Below are 6,680 nucleotides of genomic sequence, written 5' to 3'. Positions count from 1 at the left end.
ACACCGCAAGATTGAACCCAAAGCTAGGCACTTCTCCCATTGCAAGAAAGATCAATCTAGTAGGCCAAACCAAATTGATAATTACAAGAGGCTTGCAAAGATAACTTAATCACACATAAAAGAATTTAGAGGAGATTCGAATATTTCTCATAGATAAACTTGATCATAAACCCACAATTCATCGGATCTCGACAAACACACCGCAAAAAGAGTTACATCGAATAAATCTCCAAGAAGATCGAGGAGAACTTTGTACTGAGATTCAAAGAGAGAGAAGAAGCCATCTATCTAATAACTATGGACCCAAAGCTCTGTGCTAAACTACTCACAACTCATCAGAAGGGCCTTGGAGATGATGTAGAGGCCCTCCGTGGTCGATTCCCCCTCCGGCGGAGCGCCGACGAAGGCTCCAACATGGGATCTCATGGATACAGAAGGTTACGGCGGTGGAAATAGTTTTTCGCAGTGCTCCTCAAAGGTTTTAGGGTACGTGGGTATATATAGGAGGAAGAAGTAGGTTGGTGGATGCTCAAGGGGCCCACGAGGGTGGGGGCGCGCCCACCTGTAGGGGGCGCTTCGGGCACCCTCGTGGCCGCCTCCTCTGTTGCTTGACGTCCACTCCAAGTCCCCTGGATCACATTTGTTCCAAAAAGATCACTCCCGAAGGTTTCATTCCGTTTGGACTCCGTTTGATATTCATTTTCTTCAAAACACTGCAATAGGCAAAAAAAAGCAATTCGGGCTGGGCCTCCGGTTAGTAGGTTAGTCCCAAAAATGATATAAAAGTGTAAAGTAAAGCCCATAAACATCCAAAACGGGTAATATAATAGCATGGAACAATCAAATATTATAGATACGTTGGAGACGTATCAAGCATCCCCAAGCTTAATTCCTACTCGTCCTCGAGTAGGTAAATGATAAAAACAGAATTTTTGATGTGGAATGCTACCTAGCATAATTCTCAATGTAATTTCCTTTATTGTGGCATGAATGTTCAGATCCAAATGATTCAAAATAAGTTCATATTGACATAAGAAATAGTAATACTTCAAGCATACTAACAGAGCAATTATGTCTTCTCAAAATAACATGGCTAAAGAAAGATCATCCCTACAAAATCATATAGTTTGGTCATGCTTCATTTTCATCACACAAAAATGCTCCCATCTTGCACACCCCCGATGACAAGCCAAGCAATTGTTTCATACTTTAGTAATCTCAAAAAAAATTCAACTTTCACGCAATACATGAGCGTTAGACATGGATATAGCACTATGGGTGGAATAGAATATTGTTGGGGAACGTCGTAATTTCAAAAAATTTCCTACGCACACGCAAGATAATGGTGATGTATAGCAACGAGAGGGGGAGTGTATCTTCATACCCTTGAAGATCACTAAGCGGAAGCGTTTATCAACACGGTTGATGTAGTCGTACGTCTTCACGATCCGACCGATCCAAGTACCGAACGCACGGCACCTCCGAGTTCTGCACATGTTCAACTCGATGACGTCCTCGCCTTCTCGATCCAGCAAGACGGGCGAAGTAGTAGATGAGTTCCGGCAGCACGACGGCGTGGTGACGGTGTTGGTGAAGAACAATCTCCGCAGGGCTTCGCTTAAGCACTACGGAAACTATGACGGAGGATAAACTAGAGGGGACGGGTTTGCCGGCACACGGCTTGGTGTTTCTTGATGTCTCTTTGGTGCTAGCCCTGCCCCTCTATTTATATGTTGAGCCTTGGGGTCGAAACTTGGAGTAAAAGCCTCCACAAAGTCGGTTTCACCCGAAAGGCAAGAGTCCTTCTCGGACTCCAGGGCCAGACGCCAGGGTTCCCGCCGTCTGGACCCAGACGCCAGGGACCCTGGCGTCTGGGCCCTGGACTCCGCAAAACTTCCTTTTGCGCTTTCCAAAAACCTTGTGGACTTTCCCCTTTGGCCCAAATAACGTGTTCTCGTACCCAAACATGTCGAGAAACATCCGGAACCTCTTCCGGTGAATTCCAGAACCCATCCGGAGATCAAACACTATTATCCCATATATCAAACTTTAACTTCGAACCATTCCGGAGTTCCTCGTCATGTCCATGATCTCATCCGGGACTCCGAACAACATTCGGTTACCAACATACATAACTCATATAATACTATATCGTCAACGAAACGTTAAGCGTGCGGATCCTATGGGTTCGAGAACTATGTAGACATGACCGAGACACGTTTCCGGTCAATAACCAATAGCGGGACCTGGATGCCCATATTGGCTCCCACATATTCTACGAAGATCTTTATCAGTCAAACCGCATAACAACATACGTTGTTCCCTTTGTCATCGGTATGTTACTTGCCCGAGATTCGATCGTCGGTATCTCAATACCTTGTTCAATCTCGTTACCGGCAAGTCTCTTTACTCGTTCCATAATACATCATCCCGCAACTAACTCATTAGTTGCAATGCTTGAAAGGCTTTAAGTGATGTGCATTACCGAGTGGGCCCAGAGATACCTCTCCGACAATCGGAGTGACAAATCCTAATCTCGAAATATGCCAACCCAACAAGTACCCTCGAAGACACCTGTAGAGCACCTTTATAATCACCCAGTTACGTTGTGACGTTTGGTAGCACACAAAGTGTTCCTCCGGTAAACGGGAGTTGCATAATCTCATAGTCATAGGAACATGTATAAGTCATGAAGAAAGCAATAGCAACATACTAAACGATCGAGTGCTAAGCTAACGGAATGGGTCATGTCAATCACATCATTCTCCTAATGATGTGATCCCGTTAATCAAATGACAACTCATGTCTATGGTTAGGAAACATAACCATCTTCGATTAACGAGCTAGTCAAGTAGAGGCATACTAGTGACACTCTATTTGTCTATGTATTCACACATGTATTATGTTTCCGGTTAATACAATTCTAGCATGCATAATAAACATTTATCATGATATAAGGAAATAAATAATAACTTTATTATTGCCTCTAGGGCATATTTCCTTCAGTCTCCCACTTGCACTAGAGTCAATAATTTAGTTCACATCGCCATGTGATTTAACATCAATAGTTCACATCTTTATGTGGTTAACACCCATAGTTCACATCGACATGTGACCAACACCCAAAGAGTTTACTAGAGTCAGTAATCTAGTTCACATCGCTATGTGATTAACACCCAAACAGTACTAAGGTGTGATCATGTTTTGCTTGTGAGATAATTTTAGTCAACGGGTCTGTCACATTTAGATCCGTAAGTATTTTGCAAATTTCTATGTCTACAATGCTCTGCACGGAGCTACTCTAGCTAATTGCTCCCACTTTCAATATGTATCTAGACCGAGACTTAGAGTCATCTAGATTAGTGTCAAAACTTGCATTGACGTAACCCTTTACGACGAACCTTTTATCACTTCCATAATCGAGAAACATATCCTTATTCCACTAAGGATAATTTTGACCGCTGTCCATTGATCTACTCCTAGATCACTATTGCACTCCCTTGCCAAGCTTAGTGGTAGGGTATGCAATAGATCTGGTACACAGCATGGCATACTTTATAGAACCTATGGCTGATGCATTGAGAATGACTTTCATTCTCTTCCTATCTTCTGCCGTGGTCGAGTTTTGAGTCTTACTCAATCTCACACCTTGTAACACAGGCAAGAACTCTTTCTTTAACTATTCCATTTTGAACTACTTCAAAATATTGTCAAGGTATGTATTCATTGAAAAACTTATCAAGCGTCTTGATCTATCTCTATATATCTTGATGCTCAATATATAAGCAGCTTCACCGAGGCCCTTCATCGAAAAACTCTTATTCAAGTACCCCTTTATGCTATCCAGAAATTCTATATCATTTCCAATCAACAATATGTCATCCACATATAATATTAGAAATGCTACAGAGCTCCCACTCACTTTCTTGTAAATACAGGCTTCTCCAAAAGTCTGTATAAAACCATATGCTTTGATCAACCCATCAAAGCGTATATTCCAACTCCGAGATGCTTGCACCAGTCCATTGATGGATCGCTGGAGCTTGCGCATTTTGTTAGCACCTTTAGGATTGACAAAACCTTATGGTTGTATCATATACAACTCTTCTTTAATAAATCCATTCAGGAATGTAGTTTTGACATCCTTTTGCCAGATTTTCATAAAATGTGGCAATTGCTAACATGATTCGGACAGACTTAAGCATCGATACGAGTGAGAAAATCTCATTGTATTCAACACCTTGAACTTATCGAAAACCTTTTTGCGACAAGTTGAGCTTTGTAGATAGTAACACTACTATCAGCATATGTCTTCCTCTTGAAGATCCATTTATTTTCTATGGCGTGCCGATCATCCGGCAAGTCCACCAAAGTCCATACTTTGTTCTCATACAATGATCATATCTCAGATTTTATGGCCTCAAGCCATTTCGCGGAATCTGGGCTCATCATCGCTTCCTCATAGTTCGTAGGTTCATCATGGTCTAGTAACATGACTTCCAAAACACGATTACCGTACCACTCTAGTGCGGATCTTACTCTGGAAGACCTACGAGGTTTGGTAGCAACTTGATCTGAAGTTTCATGATCATCATCATTAACTTCCTCACTAATTGGTGTAGGAATCACTGGAACTGATTACTGTGATGAACTACTTTCCAATAAGGGAGAAGGTACAATTACCTCATCAAGTTCTACTTTCCTCCCACTCACTTCTTTCGAGAGAAACTCCTTCTCTAGAAAGGATCCATTCTTAGCAATGAATGTTTTGCCTTTGGATCTGTGATAGAAGGTGTACCCAACAGTTTCCTTTGGGTATTCTATGAAGACGCACTTCTCCGATTTGGGTTCGAGCTTATTAGGTTGAAACCTTTTCATATAAGCATTGTAACTCCAAACTTTAAGAAGCGACAGCTTAGGTTTACTGCTAAACCATAGTTCATACGGTGTCATCTCAACGGATTTAGATGGTGCCCTATTAAACGTGGATGCAGCTGTCTCTAATGCATGACCCCAAAACAATAGTGGCAAATTGGTAAGAAACATCATAGATCACACCGTATCCAATAAAGTGTGGTTACGGCATTCGGACACACCATAACATTGTGGTGTTCCAGGTGGCATGAGCTGTGAAACTATTCCACATTGTTTTATATGAAGGCCAAACTCGTAACTCAAATATTTTCCTCCACGATCAGATTGTAGAAACTTTATTTTCTTGTTACGATGACTCTCCACTTCACTCTGAAATTCTTTGAACTTTTCAACTATTTCAGACTTATGTTTCATCAAGTAGATATGCGCATATCTGCTCAAATCATCTGTGAAGGTCGGAAAATAACGATACTTGCCACGAGCATCAATACTCATTGGATCGCATACATCGGTATGTATTATTTCCAACAAGTCAGTAGCTCGTTCCATTGTTTTGGAGAACGGAGTTTTTAGTCATCTTGCCCAAAAGGCACGGTTCGCAAGCATCAAATGATTCATAACCAAGTGATTCCGAAAATCCATCTTTATGGAGTTTCTTCATGCGCTTTACACCGATATGATCCAAAGTGCAGTGCCACAAATAAGTTGCACTATCATTATTAACTTTGCATCTTTTGGCATCAATATTATGAATATGTGTATCACTACGATCGAGATCCAACAAACTATTTTCATTGGGTGTATGACCATTGAAGGTTTTATTCATTTAAACAGAACAACAATTATTCTCTGATTTTAAATGAATAACCGTATTGCAATAAACATGATCAAATCATATTCATGCTCAACGCAAATGCCAAATAACACTTATTTAGGTTCTACACTAATCCCGAAAGTATAGGGAGTGTGCGATGATGATCATATCAATCTTGGAACTACTTCCAACACACATCATCACCTCACCCTCAACTAGTTTATGTTTATTATGCAACTCCCGTTTCGAGTTACTACTCTTAGCAACTGAACCAGTATCAAATACCAAGGGGTTGCTATAAACACTAGTAAAGTACACATCAATAACATGTATATCAAATATACCTATGTTCACTTTGCCATCCTTCTTATCCGCCAAATACTTGGGGTAGTTCCACTTCCAGTGACCAGTCCCTTTACAGTAGAATCACTTAGTCTTAGGCTTAGGTCCAGACTTGGGCTTCTTCACTTGAGCAGCAACTTGCTTGCTGTTCTTCTTGAAGTTCCCCTTCTTCCCTTTGCCCTTTTTCTTGAAACTAGTGATCTTGTCCACCATCAATACTTTGATGTTTTTCTTTGATTTCTACCTTCGCCGATTTTTGCATCACGAAGAGCTTGGGAATTGTTTTCATCATCCCTTGCATATTATAGTTCATCACGAAGTTCTACTAACTTGGTGGTGGTGACTAGAGAATTATGTCAATCACTATCTTATCTGGAAGATTAACTCCCACTTGATTCAAGCGATTGTAGTACCCAGACAATCTGAGCACATGCTCACTATTTGAGCGATTCTCCTCCATCTTTTAGCTATAGAACTTGTTGAAGACTTCATATCTCTCAACTCGGGTATTTGCTTGAAATATTAACTTCAACTCCTAGAACATCTCATATGGTCCATGACGTTGAAAACGTCTTTGAAGTCCCGATTCTAAGCCATATATAAAGCATGGTGCACAAAACTATCAAGTAGTCATCATATTGAGCTAGCC

The sequence above is a fragment of the Triticum aestivum genome, chromosome 6B (assembly GCF_018294505.1).
Source record: "Triticum aestivum cultivar Chinese Spring chromosome 6B, IWGSC CS RefSeq v2.1, whole genome shotgun sequence".
Classification (NCBI taxonomy): Eukaryota; Viridiplantae; Streptophyta; class Magnoliopsida; order Poales; family Poaceae; genus Triticum; species Triticum aestivum.
This window is presented reverse-complemented; position numbering follows the sequence as displayed.